At 41.4% G+C, this 16,161-nt stretch overlaps 1 protein-coding gene and 1 non-coding gene across 22 annotated transcripts in view; one reads left to right on the top strand and one right to left on the bottom strand.

Moving 5' to 3' along the window:
- STAT3 (signal transducer and activator of transcription 3) overlaps window positions 1-15,652 on the bottom strand; it is a 69,815-nt gene extending 54,163 nt beyond the window's left edge. For 15 of the 21 annotated variants that reach the window (XR_014078941.1, XM_081577561.1, XM_081577563.1 and 12 more), the window contains exon 1: window positions 15,456-15,652. The gene's annotated coding sequence lies outside the window, so the exon portion shown is untranslated. Of the gene's footprint in view, window positions 1-12,078; window positions 13,091-15,455 lie in introns of those variants that run through there. The other 6 variants (XM_081577568.1, XM_081577570.1, XM_081577581.1 and 3 more) reach the window with 3 other exon arrangements.
- LOC145543869 (U6 spliceosomal RNA) lies at window positions 714-817 on the top strand. The gene has a single exon (XR_014081116.1). It is a non-coding gene; the product is annotated as a U6 spliceosomal RNA (small nuclear RNA).
- Window positions 15,653-16,161: the final 509 nt, after the last annotated feature.

Raw genomic sequence — 16,161 nt, 5'->3', positions numbered from 1 at the left:
TTTTTTTTTTTTTTTTTTTGGTTTATTTTTTGGCCTCACTGCAGGTAGGATCTTAGTTCCCCCAGTTCACTGACTAGGGAGAGAGCAAACCCATGCGGGGAGAGAGCAAACCCATGCCTTCTGGCATTGGAAGTGTGAAGTCTTAACCTTTGGGCCACCAGGGAAGTCCCCTCTTGGTGTTTTGAGGGGAGATTTTCAGGATATCTACCCTACCATAGAGCAGGAATGGAAGTCAGGACGAGACAAATAAAGAATTTTAAAAAACCTGAGAGGTGGAACCAGCAGGACTTGATGGTTAGAAGAGAAACAGAGGCATGAGAGAAAGGGGAAAATAGAAACTCTTTGCTACCCCATGGACTCTATAGTCCATAGGATTCTCTAGGCCAGAATACTGGAGTGGGTAGCCTTTCCCTTCTCCAGGAGATCTTCCCAACCTAGGGATCAAACCCAGGTCTCCCGCATTGCAGGCGGATTCTTTACCATCTGAGCTACAGGGAAGTCTGAGAGAAAGGGGGAATTAAGGCTATTCCTAGGTTTTCGGCTTTTACAATGGGCTAGATGGGGATGCTATTTTCTTAGATGGGGAGAGCTAGGCAGGGAGAAGGGCACAAGCTTGTGGTGAGAAAGCTTAAGAGTTCTGTTTTTGGGGGGAAGGGATAAATTAGGAGTATGGGATTAACAGATACACACCACTATATATAAAATAAACAATAGTGCTCGCTTCGGCAGCACATATACTAAAATTGGAACGATACAGAGATTAGCATGGCCCCTGCACAAGGATGACACGCAAATTCGTGAAGCGTTCCATATTTTTAAAACTGGGAATAGAACTGCCATATGACCCAGCAATCCCACTGCTGGGCATACACACTGAGGAAACCAGAAGTGAAAGAGACACATGTACCCCAATGTTCATCGCATCACTGTTCACAATAGCCAAGACATGGAAGCAACCTAGATGTCCATCAGCAGATGAATGGATAAGGAAGCTGTGGTACATATACACAATGGAATATTACTCAGCCATTAAAAAGAATACATTTGAATCAGTTCTATTGAGATGGATGAAACTGGAGCCCATTATACAGAGTGAAGTAAGCCAGAAAGAAAAACACCAATACAGTATACTAATGCATATATATGGAATTTGAAAGATGGTAATGATAACCCTATATGCGAGACAGAATAAGAGACACAGATGCATAGAACAGTCTTACGGACTCTGAGGGAGAAGGTGAGGGTGGGACATTCTGAGAGAATAGCATTGAAACATGTGTATTATCATATGTGAAACAGAACACCATTCCAGGTTTGATGCATGAGACAAATGCTCAGGGCCGGGGCAATGGGATGACCCAGAGGGATGGGATGGGGAGGGAGGTGGGACGGGGGTTCAGGATGGGGAACACATGTAAACCCATGGCTGATTCATGTCAATATATGGCAAAAACCACTACAATATTGTAAAGTAATTAGCCCCCAACTAAAATAAATAAATTTATTTAAAAAATAAATACAATAAAATAAACAATAAGGTTTACTGTATAGCATAGGGAACCATACTCAATATCTTGTAATAACCTATAATGGTAAAGAATCTGGAAAATACACACACACACACACACACATATACATATATGTTGTTGCAAGCTCAGTCGTGTTTGACCCTTTGGGACCCATGGACTGCAGCCCATCAGGCTCCTCTGTCCAAGGGATTTTCCAGACAAGAATGCTGGAGTGGGTTGCCATTTCCTCCTCCAAGGGATCCTCGCGACCCAGGGATGGAACCTGCATCTCCTGCTTCTCCTGCACTGGCAGGATTCTTTACCACTGAGCCACCTGGTAAGCATATCTATCTATCTGTCTATCTATCTGTCTATCTATTTTGCTGTATACCTGAAACTAACACAATATTGTAAGTCAACTACTTCAATATAAAAAAAGATACTAAGATCCTACAGTATAGCACAGTGAACTCTACTTAGTGCTCTGAGGTGACCTAAGTGGGAAAAAAATCCAAAAAAGAGGGGGTTATATGTATAGATATGGCTGATTCACGTTGCTGTACAGCAGAAACTGACATAGCAGCGTAAAACAACCATACTCCAGTAAATAAATACATATTTTTTTAAAGAGGGCTTTTTATTTTTTTGACAGATAAATAGGAGGTAACTATAACCATTCAAGGAGAAATGTCAATTAAGCATCAGGACACAGAAATTGGGAGCCTGGAGACACTTGGGCTGGAGATGCATCAGTCACCAGGATGGAGATGATGGTTCAAGTCGAAGTAATGGGTAACAAAAATCAGGGAGAGGATACAGAAAAAGAAGAGAAAAGAGAGCCCCAGACCGTGGTCTGAAGCACTTCACCACTCGTGTTCAGGTAGAGGATGAACCAGGAAAGGCAACCAGGAAAGAAGCAAGACTGAAGGAAAACCAAAGGAACATGTCACAAAAGCCAAGAGGAGAGAATTTTTTTAAAAAAGATTTTCAGCTATGCCAACACCACTAAAAGTGCGAGCAAGATGGTGACAGATGTAGAGATCCCTGGTGGCACTCCTTCCTTTAGGATCTAGCAAACCCACTTCTTGGTACGTACCTAAATGAGTTGAAAACTTACTCTACACAAAACCCTGCACACAAATTATTTATAGCAACTTTATTCATATGTGCTCAAACTTGGGAACAATTATTATGTCCTTCAATAGGTGAATGGATAAACAATGTGGTACACACAGACAATGGAATATTACTCAGCAATAAAAAGAAATGCACTATCAAGCCTTGAAAAGACATGGGGGAATCTGAATCAATGTTGCCAAGTGAACAAAGGCAAACTGAAATGACTATTTCCAACCGCACGATATTCTGGAAAAAGACAAAACTATGCAGATAATAAAAAAGATCAGTGGTTGCCAGGGTTTGGGGGAGGGATGAATAGGTAGAGTACAGGGGATCTGCAGGGCAGTTGAAACTACTTTGTATGATGCTGTAACAGTAGATACATGTCATTATACATTTGTCAAAATTCACAGAATGTATAACACAGTGAACTCTAATGTTAATAATAATGTGTCAATATTGGCTCATCCATGGTAACAAATGTGTCACTCTAAGACAAGATGTCAATAATTGGACAAACTGGGAAGGAGCGAGAAGATGGTATAGAGGGGTTCTCTGTACTTTCTGCTCAATTTTTATGCATCCTAAGACTGCTCTTAAATATATAATCTACTAATTTTTTAAATATATTGAGCTTTATGAAAAATATTTTAAAAGATAAACTGACCCCACAGAGTTTCAATTATATTTAAGGAGGAAGATGAGCTATCTCCCCAAATTAGACAAGCTTTTCTATGAAATTCTTATCAAAATGAATAGCATACTTGGAAAAATAGGTGACCTCATTGTACATCATAGTTTAGCATAATGTGGGCAATCTTCAGAGAGCAGCTGATCTTATCCATTAGCATCTACACATAAGAGAAGGTTAAGAAAAAGTCTCAATTACTCATGAAATTAAAACCTGACAATGTAAAGTGAGAGAGTGGACATGGCTTAGAAAGAAAAAGAATAAATACTTAGAAAGACAGTAACTTAGAATTTAGAAACCCTATTTTAGCTTGAGTTGGAAGTAGCTTATGATCTAAATCCTAAAAATTACACCCAGACAGAGCCTGGCCTGAAGCATAAAGTCACATTGGATTTTCCAGTCAACCACTGAGCCAAAGGGAACCCTGAGGTTCCAAAATAAAGTAACAATTCTATCAAAATCTTAAGTGATCACAAAAGGCAGAGATAAAACCAGAACACAAACTTGGAGTCTTCAAACTCCCAGGCTAGTGGAGTCAAATCATATGTTTTGAAGTCTTACCTCTGCTGTATGATTTCTGACAAGTAAACTTCTCTTTGAATTTGTAATACAATTACAAGAAGGAAAATGAGAGCTTTACTTATGTTACATGTATATACTAAAGTTAAAGACATGTCTGAAACAGAACACTTCTTATAGAATTTAAAGACAATTCTTAACCAGAACTGTCTTTAGAAATTAACCCGAGCCTTCAGAAACTATCTTAATATGTTCATGGATGGCCTATCAATAAAACCAAATTGAACTTTAATTTGGTAAAGTGATTCTTTATGATTATTTATTATGACTATAATCCACCCTTGATTAATATTCAGATCCATAAATACTAAGAACAAACAGCATAAAAAGAAATCTGCAAAGCATTTTTCCTTGGTAGACCACATAGCTACCATTTACTTTTATCCCCAAAACAAATGATTTCTATACCCTGTGGATATGACTTCATTAATCTGAAGACTTATAGCTTATGATCCTTCAGAGCAGCATTCTCACACCAAGAACCACCTGTATCAGAACACCAGCTGTCTGTTAAAAAATAACCCTAGATCTACTAACCCAGACTCTCTGGAGCAGAACCATATAATCTTCTTTTTCTTTCTTCAACAACTATTCAAGGAGTTCTTATGCTAAAACCTGCTGATCAGCAGTTCTCAAACTTTTTATTCTCAGGACCCCCTTAAAAATTGAGGATCCCAAGGAGCATTTGTTTATGGAGGTATATCAATGTTTACTGTATTACAAACTAAAACTGAGAAATTTAAAATATATTTATTAATTTATTTAAAAAATAAACCTATTACTTAAATAACATCTCTATGAAAAACAATTTTTTTCAAAAAAAATTTTCAAAAAAAAAAAATTTAGTGGAATGAGTGACATTGTTAAAGTCTTGGAAGCTTCTCTAACAATTTCTCTAATCTCTGCCTTAGAAGACAGCTGGATTCTCACAGCTCTGTTTTTGCATTCAACCTGTTGCAGTATGTTGTTCTGGTTGAAATGTAGGAAGAAATTTTGGCTTCACACTAATTGGAAAGGAAAAGAGAGTATATTAAGAATCTTTGCAGATAACTTTGGATATTATTTAATACTACATCAAAACTTGACAAGTACTAGTTTCTTCAAGGTTAGAGGCAGTGTAGATTCTGAAATCACAGCAATGAACTCTTCACACTCAGTTACATTAAAATCCATTCGTCTATCCTGCATTTTGAATAAAATGTTTTCATGCCTGATTTTGTAATGTCATGCATTAACTATCTGTAAAACACTATTTCAGAGACATGCAGACCTTCAAATACCAACATAATTCATTATAAACTATCACAAAATCACGTTATCAAAAAATTATATTAATACTGAGAAGCTGTCAAATACACAGTAGCGGATATAAGTTTCTCAAACTCTAATTTCCACTCTAAAGCTTACATTTTATCATCGGCAACAAATTATGTCGGTGGTTTTCCTTGAAGAAAAGGCTTCCCTCCTTTCGTTTTTGAGAAAATATCAATATCCCTGTCGGTCTGTCAATCATTCTTTCAAGTAAGAATGGTGCTTCGTGAAAAAAAGCAGCTAGTTTGAAATCACAACAACTCCACAAGTGCTATTCCACCACACTTCTTTGCAGAAGTGCTTTCTGCAGCCCTGCCATTTCACTACAGAGTATCAAAAAGCCATCAAGAAAAAAAAGTCATCAAGAGCTGAAAGAGAATGAAATTAATATTGTTGACTGTTTTATCATGGGCATTAAGTGAAATCAGATATTTTTTTCCCCTGAAAGGGCACTGAGTACAAGGAGTACTAGTATAAGTGCAAACGCCAACTAATTAAAAAACACAAATAATTTTATAAAAATAGTTTTAATCTCAAAGACTCACCCTGAAAGGATTTCAGAGACCCACTGCAGACCACACTCTGCAAATTGCTGCTAGGCAACTCAAATAGAAGCATCAGGGAGCAACCCATCCATGTGTGTGTGCTAAGTCACTTCAATTGTGCCCAACTCTTTGCAACCCTATGGACTGTGGCCTACCAGGCTCCTCTGTCCATGGGATTCCGTGGGCAAGAATACGGGAATGGGTCGCCATGCTCTCTTCCAGGGAATATTCCTGACCCATCCAGGAACAATACAAAAACAAAAACTCTGTCTTCACTTGCCAAAGGAACAAGGGGAGCTTAGACAAAAGTCTGTTGTGATTTAGGGATGGAGTGATTAAGATCAATGGAAGCTGGGTCCTGGCATCATAGGTATATGAACAGCAAGTTTTAAAAATTTCGGGAGAGGAGGTGTGCAACAATTCCTACCTGTGCAAGTGACAGGCGCACACAGGAGTTTCACATTTAATAATGTAGCTAGACTTCTCCACAGAATTAAAGTTTATGTTTAAGCAGTTCCCTGGTAGCCTAGTGGTTAGGATTCCAGTGATTAGGATTCCTCCAGACACGACTGAGTGACTGAACTGAACTGAATCCAGTAGTTAGGATTTCCATGGCCAGGATTCAACCCTTGGAGAGGGGAACTGAGATGCTGCAAGCCACACAATGTGGCCAGAAACAAAACAAAGTTTATGTTTAAAGGGGAAAATGTTCACTCTGTCAACTGAAAAGCTACATGTCTAAACAGTATGTATAGGAGAGTTTCCTGCTGCCCAGCGCTTATGACTCCATGCTTTCACTGCTGAGGGTGCTGGTTCGATTCCTGCTTGGAGAACTAAGATCCTGCAAGCCACTTGGAGCAACCAAAAAAATAAATAAACAAACAGTATGCATATTATGATTAAAACATTAAAATTATGAAAGTGAAAGTCGCTCAGTCGTGTCCAACTCTTTGCGACCCCATGGACTATACAGCCCATGGAATTCTCCTGACCAGAATACTGGAGTGGGTAGCTTTTCCCTCCTCCAAGAGATCTTCCCAACCTAGGGATCGAACCCAAGTCTCTTGCATTGCAGGTGGATTCTTTACCAGCTGAGCCGCCAGGGAAGCCCACTAAAAGTATACAGGTACAGATTTATTTATCTGTGTCTAAAGACAAACATTAAGAAGGCAATGGCAACCCACTCCAGTACTCTTGCCTGGAAAATCCCATGGACGGAAGAGCCTAGTAGGCTGCAGTCCATGGGGTCGCAAAGAGTCGGACAGGACTGAGCGACTTCACCTTCACTTTTTTTTTTTTTTTTTAATAAATTTATTTATTTTAGTTGGGGGCTAATTACTTTACAATATTGTAATAGTTTTTGCCATACATTGACATGAATCAGCCATGGGTTTACATGTGTTCCCCTTCTTGGACCCCCCACCCACCTCCCTCCCCATCCCATCCCTCTGGGTCATCCCATTGCCCCGGCCCTGAGCATTTGTCTCATGCATCGAACATGGAATGGTGTTGTATTTCACATATGACAATATACATGTTTCAATGCTACTCTCCCAGAACGTCCCACCCTCACCTTCTCCCTCAGAGTCCATAAGATTGTTCTATGCATCTGTGTCTCTTATTCTGTCTCGCATATAAGGTTATCGTTACCATCTTTCAAATTCCATATATATGCATTAGTATACTGTATTGGTGTTTTTCTTTCTGGCTTACTTCACTCTGTATAATGGGCTCCAGTTTCATCCATCTCAGTAGAACCGATTCAAATGTATTTTTTTTAATGGCTGAGTAATATTCCATTGTGTATATGTACCACAGCTTCCGTTTACAATAGCCAGGACATGGAAGCAACCTAGATGTCCATCAGCAGACGAATGGATAAGGAAGCTGTGGTACATATTCACCTTCACTTTTCACTTTCACGCATTGGAGAAGGAAATGGCAACCCACTCCAGTGTTCTTGCCTGGAGAATCCCAGGGACGGCGGAGCCTGGTGGGCTGCCGTCTATGGGGTTGCACAGAGTCAGACACGACTCAAGTGACTTGGCAGCAAAGACAAACATGATGACACCTACCACAACTGCTACCTACCACAACATCATTTGGTCTTTAGATTCTGCAACCTATGCCTATCATTAGATGAATTACAACATCTGTAGCCTAGACAACTATGATGATTTAAAAATGATTTAAAAATAAATAAATTGTAATTTTTCTCCTCTTCCCAGTTCTTCTATGTGAGGTCACAATACTGAATATTTCATCCCACCCTAAGTCCACACTATACAGATCTTAAAAACATGAGGCAGATATAAACATATTCACATGGAGTATTTTCTAAGATAAACAAAGTGTCTTCAAAAAGATACTGAGTTACAGGTATAATTTGCTACTGTCTGTGGAAGGAAGAAAAACAGAGAGAGAATAACATGTTTGCGTGTATATCACACATGATCATTCTGGAAAGATAAAGTAAGAAATAGGTACCTAGCTGTCCCTGGGAGAGAAGTTCAGAGGATCAGGTGAAGGGGAGACTTTCCATTTACTGTACCGATTAAACTCCCCCTCCCCCCTAAAGTAAGAGAACTAGTCTGGAACTGAAAAACAAAACTGATACATTCTTGCTGAAAATCTGTGGTTCAGACTAGCATTTATCTCTCCTAAGGAAAGGGGAAGCAGGTTTATCCAGAAACTTGTACCTGTTTTCTGGATGCCCCACTTCTAGTCGCATTCTCCATTACTTGGGAGATAATGGTAAAAGAAAGCCACTCTCTTTGCCAAGTTTAGGGAACCCAGTGGTAGAAGTCACTGGAATCACACAGCTGTATAGAGGGCACTTCTGACCCAGGACACAGTCATTTCTGCAGGATTGTTTTTAAATAAATGACTTTTAAGAGCAATTTTAGGTTCAAATTAAAATTAAGTGGGAAGTACAGAGTTCACCTATCCCCCACCTCTTTTCCCCCTATAGGGACAGCCTCCCCTTGCCACTCCCACCCTATTAACATCCAGCACCACAGCAGTACATTTGAGAAACAGGAATCTTAGATGGCTCCATGAACCTAGGATTCTTCAACATAGTAATCAGGACCCTAAATTGTCCCAGGTGCTTCTATCTACTTATTTATGTACTCGAATGGAAAGGGTAATAACACACAGAATTAAGAATAAATATTGATATATATGCATTTGTTCAAACTAAATATGAGGTAATAAAAAAGAATAAATATTGAGATTTGGCTTCAGAAGGCTCTGATTAACCCACCTGCCCTGATGCATAAGACAGTGACCACTCTAAACACATTTTATTTTGGCTAATGTTTCAATAAATTTGCTTTCTCTAAACCTATTGATAAAAAGAGGTCCAAATACAAGACTGATTTGTCAGGCAAAGTCAGTCTGAGATTAAATATTTACTGTATCTAAACCACAAGTAGAAAGAAATTCAAAGGCTGACGATTTTTAATGCCAACTCAACGCAAGATTGCACTTTGCTTGGTTTAGAAGAGAGGTAATTACACAGCTAACATCTGGGTTTTGAGGTTTTGAGGATGACATTTGGGTGGACTGGAGGTGGGAGGGGGAGGAGAGAACAAAGGGAAAGTCTCATGATTTAAGCTTCTGTCAGAAAAAGTATTCGCTTAAAAGTAAAAACAAAATGAACATTAGAAAAGAAGCAAAAAAACATGCATTTCAGGAAGCTTTTACCTAAGCAGGTGCTCAGTCACACTCAGATCCTCCAATTCTCCTAACAAGAATGGGAGGTCAGGCTGCCACAAACTAATAAAATCAATCAACAAAGTGGGACTAACAGTGGGTTCACAGCAGGCCAGGCAGGATTTCCCTAAATCGGGCTCACCCTCAATCATCTCAATCAGTTTTCAGAAACGGCTTCTACAAAAACTACCCAAACATCCCCCTAATAATTTGCACTCCTCCTCCACAATAGGGAAGCCATTTATTTACCAGAAGGTTTACTTTCTCTTTCAAACTCTGCTGGCTTCCTCCCGCCCCACATTCGGCCAAGAAACAGCGGCAGGCCTTTTCTCTTCGGCCTTCTCTGACCCCAAACCGGAGAGCTGGTGCAAGAGAATCTGTTTCATGGAGGTGCTGAGTGGCTCTTCTTAAACCACAAGGCTGTTTTGAGTTTTCGTTTGCAAAGGAAAGTTACAGGACAGGAAAGTAAAGCTCGACTCCTCCAATGAAAACACACGCACTCACATAGCACAGATGTGAAAGAACAAATCCCCTCCTGGCCTCATAGGATTATTCACTCTACTTAGGGTGCAGCCTCACCCCCAAGCTGCGTGCTGGCCCACCTTCCTTGCCTGAGTCCCCCACCTCTCAAACCTTTCGTATTATCTGTACTTTTTGTATCAAGAAGAACTGCAAGGGACTGTTTACATCCCTAAGTGGCCATAAAAATCTAATGTGTTGAATATTACTTCAAATAAATGGGCCACCATCAGAAGATGTAGAGAGACATACGTCTGACAAGGGCATCCGTGTAAACAGGAATTTACAGTTTGCCCTATTCCTTTTACGTGATAGCCTACATCTCCTCCACCACAGTGTAAATCCCCCTGCTCCCTATTCATTTAATTTTTTTCCTATTAGGTTAGAAGCTCCTGATTACTCCTCCTTTCATTTGGGTCATGAACTGGCGTGACTTTATGTTAGATACTGTGGTTTTTAATAACAGCAATTATTAGCACTCCATTTTCAGCTCTCTCCCAGGTTCTGTGCAAAGTACTTCACATACATTATCTTGCTCAATCCTCACAAATCCCTTACAATTGGATCTGGTATCTGCACTTTCTGGACAGAGAAAAGCGAAACCCAGAGAAGTTAAAGCAACTGACCCGAGATCTAAGAGGTGTTGGATCTGGGATGAAAGACCAGGAAGTCCAACCTCACTGCCATTCTTTTGACTCCTATCACAACTGTGGATCATGAAATCCTCAAACTCACCTCACCCAAGCATTTCGACACTACAGTAACAGTTACCATAGGAAAGCTTGTTGTTTGATGTAGTTAAAAAGTCAAAGGTCAGGGAAAAGTTCAGTGATTAGGAAAGTCATTTATTCTTATGGATGGAGGGGGGAAGTTTTAGCAAAAAGGAAATCAGACAATCTAAACTTTATTTGGGGGGCAGGTCTGCCTTCCTTATTACTTTTTTATTAGGCTATTAGAAAGGAATTCGCAATAAATTTGTCCAAGATAAATCGGTAGGTAGAAGAAGCTACAAAATATCTGGAGAAACACACACCAAACTAACAAGACACATATAAAAAAATATACATAGTTTATATTTCTACAAATTTAAATTTCTTTACAGTAGCATGCATTACTTTTATAAACAGGAAAAAAAACAACTTAACTTAATGACATCTGAACCCAATTATTAACAGAAGGGCTAAGAATCAGGCTTCCTTTCTCCTCAGTTCTCCTAAATTAAGAACTTCCACTTATAGCTCCCTGAACACACTATGCTGTTTTAAGCCTCTGCACGCTCATGTTCCCTCAGCCTTGAATACAGCTATTCACCAACTCAACTTTGTTGGGAGAATTCTATTCATCCTATAAAACCCTGATCAGGTGTTCCCACGTGAATACCCTTCTATAATAAAGCCTTTCTCTCTCATCCCTAAAAAGAATTAATCTCTTTTCTTAGACACTTAATAAAAACTTAGATTTAGCGAGTTCTTACTGTATACCAGGTATTATGCTAAGTATTTTACCAGCGTCATCTCCTGGAGTCTTCAATAGCACTAGGAGATAAATACTGTTAGCCTCTCCTTTCACAGGTAAGAAAACTGAGGTTCAGATTCCGACTAAGAAGAGGCAGATATAGGATCCAATCCGAGAATGTGTTGGACTCCAGAGCCTGACCTTTGAACCACTGTGCTGTCATCTTTCCAATCCTAAGTCCCTACTGACGAAGCACATACCCTGGCCCCTATAATACCACTTCCGGTTCCATGAAACAGGGACCATATTGCATTATCCTTGAATCCTGCCTAGCATGATAACTGGCTCTCATTACATAACATGCTTGTTGATCTGAACTAAGAGTTGTGATATTAATAATATGATATAGGAAAACTGAACATAATAGAAATCCTTTCTTGCATATGCTATTCCTTTCAAAAACTGGAGATATTTCAAACAACTCACTACTGAAGTACCATAAAACCATCCTGACAAAAGGGCCCCACACTAACCCAAGGTTCCTTGCAACAAGTGTGTAACCACAATATTAATTTTTTCACCATAACCAACACAGACTGAGGTAGCCCAGGGATGTCATTCTGCTGGACCTCACCAAGGCTGCTCCAGGACACCAGGAGTTCTCCAGGATCTGAAGATGTCCTTCAAGTGTTCTTTGGCTAGTTGTCACACATGACCCAAAAGTTAAGGTAAAAATTTTTTAAATATGGGAGACAGAAAATATGAGTGGACATGTGTAGCCAGTTAAAAATCCTCATTAAAAAGAAAAACAAAAAACCCACTTCTGTACTTAACCACACAAATCTGCAAAGTCAGGACCCATCTTTTTGGATGCTGGTCCAGTTTATATGGTCACCTTCAATGACAATTCCCCTGGGACGGAGGCCACACATACCCATTTATTTTATACAAATTAACCAAGGTTAGGCATGTAGTAGGCACTCCATAATTAAACATCAATATTCAGCTTCAAAAATCTTTAAACTCCTTGACCTTGCATTCAAGACCTCTTACTCCTTCTCTATTTACTTTGCTAATCTACTAGAATTGGGTTTGTGCTGTATCACCATACCTCCCCGCCCCGAATTCTTTACATCAGTCAAATGCCAACCATTATGTGGGTCTCAGATCAAATCTTTCCTCTGGCAAGAAGACTTATAGACAACTGCAAGACTCATAACCTCTCCTCCTTCTGAAGACCTGTAGTGCTTAGTGAAGCACTGTCCAACAGCGAAGCATTCCACTCTATGATAACGGAAATGTTCTATATCTGTGCTATATGTTTTAAAACATATAATAGTTACCTTGCTGGACAGCATGGGCTTAAAGTCTCACCATCTCTTTGAGGAAATCAAGTTGCATTACATGGATAAGAAATTTATGAAGTTGTCGCAGTAGACTGCAGGGTCTGTGAACAAGGCATCCTATTCCTCACAGCAACTTTCACAAAGGTGTAAAAAGTAAATATTTGTTGATCTGTACATCACCTCTGAGAAAGCCATAAGGTTAAAAGGTGCTGGACTCAGCCTCTGGAATGATGGCCACCTCTGCCCCGTCTCACAATCTCAAAGTCATGATGTGCAGAGGCAGGAGGAGAGAGCAACCTTCTGGAGATACAAATGACCACTGATCAACACACTTTGGTTTAAATGAAATTTAGGTCATGACTGTCCTTCACCTACAAACCTGCCTCAGTAAATCTCTATTTCCATTAGCAAATAGCTAAACTCTGATGGTAAATTATGCAGACTAAAAAGTTACTTACCTGGGGGGAAGGAGATTGAGAGTTTGGGATTGACATGTACACACTGCTATCTTACAACAGATAATCAACAAGGACCTACTGTATAGCACAGGTAATGCTGCTCAATATTCTGTAATAACCTAAATGGGACTCAACTGTTTATTTTAAATATCTCCCTTGGAGTCTTACAGGATATTGACAGTATTTCATTGTCTAGGTATATGTTAGAATTTCACTGACACTTTTCCCAGTAGGGCCTACAGTCACTCTAAATTAAGACCTAATACTTAAGCATAGATAGTCAAAAGCAAACAAATATACAGAAGGTACAAGCTCCACCACTATGGTATGTTGCTGCCCGGGCAAGTGTCTTGTTCCTTACACCTCAATTTCCTTATCTTCAAAACAGAGTTAAGATTACATAAACTACTTACCCTTCGTGGGGCAAGTCATAATTATGGATATTTCTAGATGGCTATTCTTACCAAAAGAACTACATATAAAGATAGAAGATTTATGAATTTTCTAGTGGTTCTTTGTGGTAGATATGCTAGCAAATATAGAGATTGAGATCAAGCCTCAGGGACTTCCCTGTGGTCCAGTGGTTAAGAATCTGCGTTTTCAATGCAGGGGAGTCAGGTTCAATCCCTGGTGGGGGAACTAAGATCCCACATGCCTGGGGGCAACTGAACCCACGCACCACAAATAAGACCCATGCAGCCATAAATAAATAATAAATACAAAAAAAAAAGCCTCTAGCATCTACAATTTCTGTATTTTTCTTGTATTAAAGACTTCTTTCCTCCATCCCACTGTGCAAATGTCACTGCAAAAATTCTACTAGTAGCTCAGCCTGGCACATGTAATAAGGAAATAAACGCATTGACTCAGGGAATACAGACATATTTAATATAAAAACATAAAATTGGCTAAATCAAGTCATAACAGCTTAAATCCACATATAAAAGATTCAGATAATTTACAGTTCTGATTTATTCAAACCAATGCTGTATCAGCTCAGCCAGCCAAAAAATTACAACCCACACACAGAATAAATATGCCCTTTATTTATTTAACCAACCAGCAGGGACACGTAATATATATTTTTAATAAGAATAAGTGTGTCAATACCATGCATCCACTTGATATAACACAGAAAGATGTGGACTAAACATGGAAAAAACCACTCAGGTGACGGTTTGAATTAAGCTAACTGAAGTGCAACCACACCCCCAAACACAGGTAAAGTTTGCACACATGGCTTTGCCAAGGCCAGCCTGTCTTTGTTTCCCTCTCCTCTGCATTTACCCAAGATCTTGGCTCTGAGACAGAAAACTCCCACTCTCGATTGGTTCATTCTGTTCTATGCAATTAAGCAACACCACAATCCAGTAAACGCCAGGGCTCAATTATTTATCTTCTGGCCAAGTTTACCAGTGGTTATAAAAGAACAATGTCAAGGAGGAAAAAGGTTTATTTCTCTTTAGAGCTGGCTTGATGGGGGTTTTATTTTGTTTTTTTAGAAGAGGGAGAAGAGAAACATGACTTTAACCCAGAAAAAGGCTGGAGGGAGTTTAGAAAGAGTACAAGACTGTCAATTTCTCTACAGGAAACTTGATTCTTATGCAATAATCCTACCCATAACCAAACAGCCCGCAAGGCTGTAAAGGGAAGACACCTATTCCTACCTCCTCCAGGGGGGCACAGCTGGCTCCTAAAGGAGCAGGAACAGGCCAAGGCGGAGGAAGTGGCTCAGCCGGGAGACGCCGGGCCCCGCCGGGGGGCGGGGAGGAGGCGCATGCCAACCACCCCCCTCCGTGATCTCCGCCGGCGTGACAGTCGCTCCTGTGGCCGGAACGTCCCCAGAGCCTCAGGGAGCAGGAAGTCGGGGGGCTGTCCCTCGCTCCTGCCCCCCCACCCTAGAGTACCCTCGCCCCACAGTCTTCCCCCTCCAGCCCATTCTCTCTCTTCCTCTGCGTCTCCCCTTTTTCCAAAGAACGAAACTTCCTTCCAACGCATCCTGTCCCTTCAGAGGTCGGCTCCTGTCATCCCGGGGAACTGTCCCTTCAGAGCGACCCTCCGTGTCTCCTCGTATCCCCCGGGCCCCTCTGAAGTTTCCATTCACTACTCCCCCAAACACCCCAGAAGCTCCCAGCGCGCCCCTCCTCCCCCGGGATGCCCAGGCCTAGAGGCCGTCGGGGGGCAGCCCCACCCTTAACCCCCTTCACCTGCTGCTCGGGCTGAGGCCCGACTGGCCGGGGCTGCGCTTGCGCCGGGGTGAGGGCCGCGGGGCTCCCTCAGGCCGCGGAGTCTCCCCTAAGCAGAAGTGGGGAGAGCGCGGAGCTGGGGTGCTCGTCAGGGATCCGGTTCGGGCTCTCTCCCTCAGTGGCGACGTCGGAACCCCAGGCTCCCCCTCCCGGTCTACGCCGCCGCAGCTCCGGAAACCGCTGAATTACAGCCCCTCCAGCCAATCCCCGCCCAGCCCCCGCTTGGCCTAGGCACGCCTCTCATGTATAATTCATGACATGACCAGTTTTCTCGGCCACCCAGAGGCCCTGGTGAGCATACGCTACATCCGAAGCCCCACCCACTGGCCAATGAAGAGAGCCTCTGGGGAAAGGGCGGAGCCAATACAAGGCTGGGAACGCCCCTGTTCTGGCTGTTCCGACTCTTAGAGCTCCTCCCTCCGCAACAACTGGGGAAGAACCGAGGCCCTAGGCATAGGAGCCCGGGGGGAGGGAGGGAAGATGACTGGAATGTTCTGCTGAAAACTCAGCTGAGTTCCTGGCAGTGCGTGACGTCAAGACACTTTAAATGCCCCTTATGCGGCTCCATTCTGCCTGCTCTCCCTTTTCCCGGCCCTTGGCACCACGTGGGGCCGAGGTTGGGAGCCACTTACCACGTGGGAATCAGCCGGTTATACAGTCCCCAGGT

Source organism: Giraffa tippelskirchi, chromosome 3 (assembly GCF_054371585.1).
Source record: "Giraffa tippelskirchi isolate mGirTip1 chromosome 3, T2T-mGirTip1v1.2.pri, whole genome shotgun sequence".
Taxonomy (NCBI): Eukaryota; Metazoa; Chordata; class Mammalia; order Artiodactyla; family Giraffidae; genus Giraffa; species Giraffa tippelskirchi.
The sequence above is the reverse complement of the archived record's forward strand: the minus strand, read 5'-3'. Positions and strand labels throughout refer to the sequence as shown.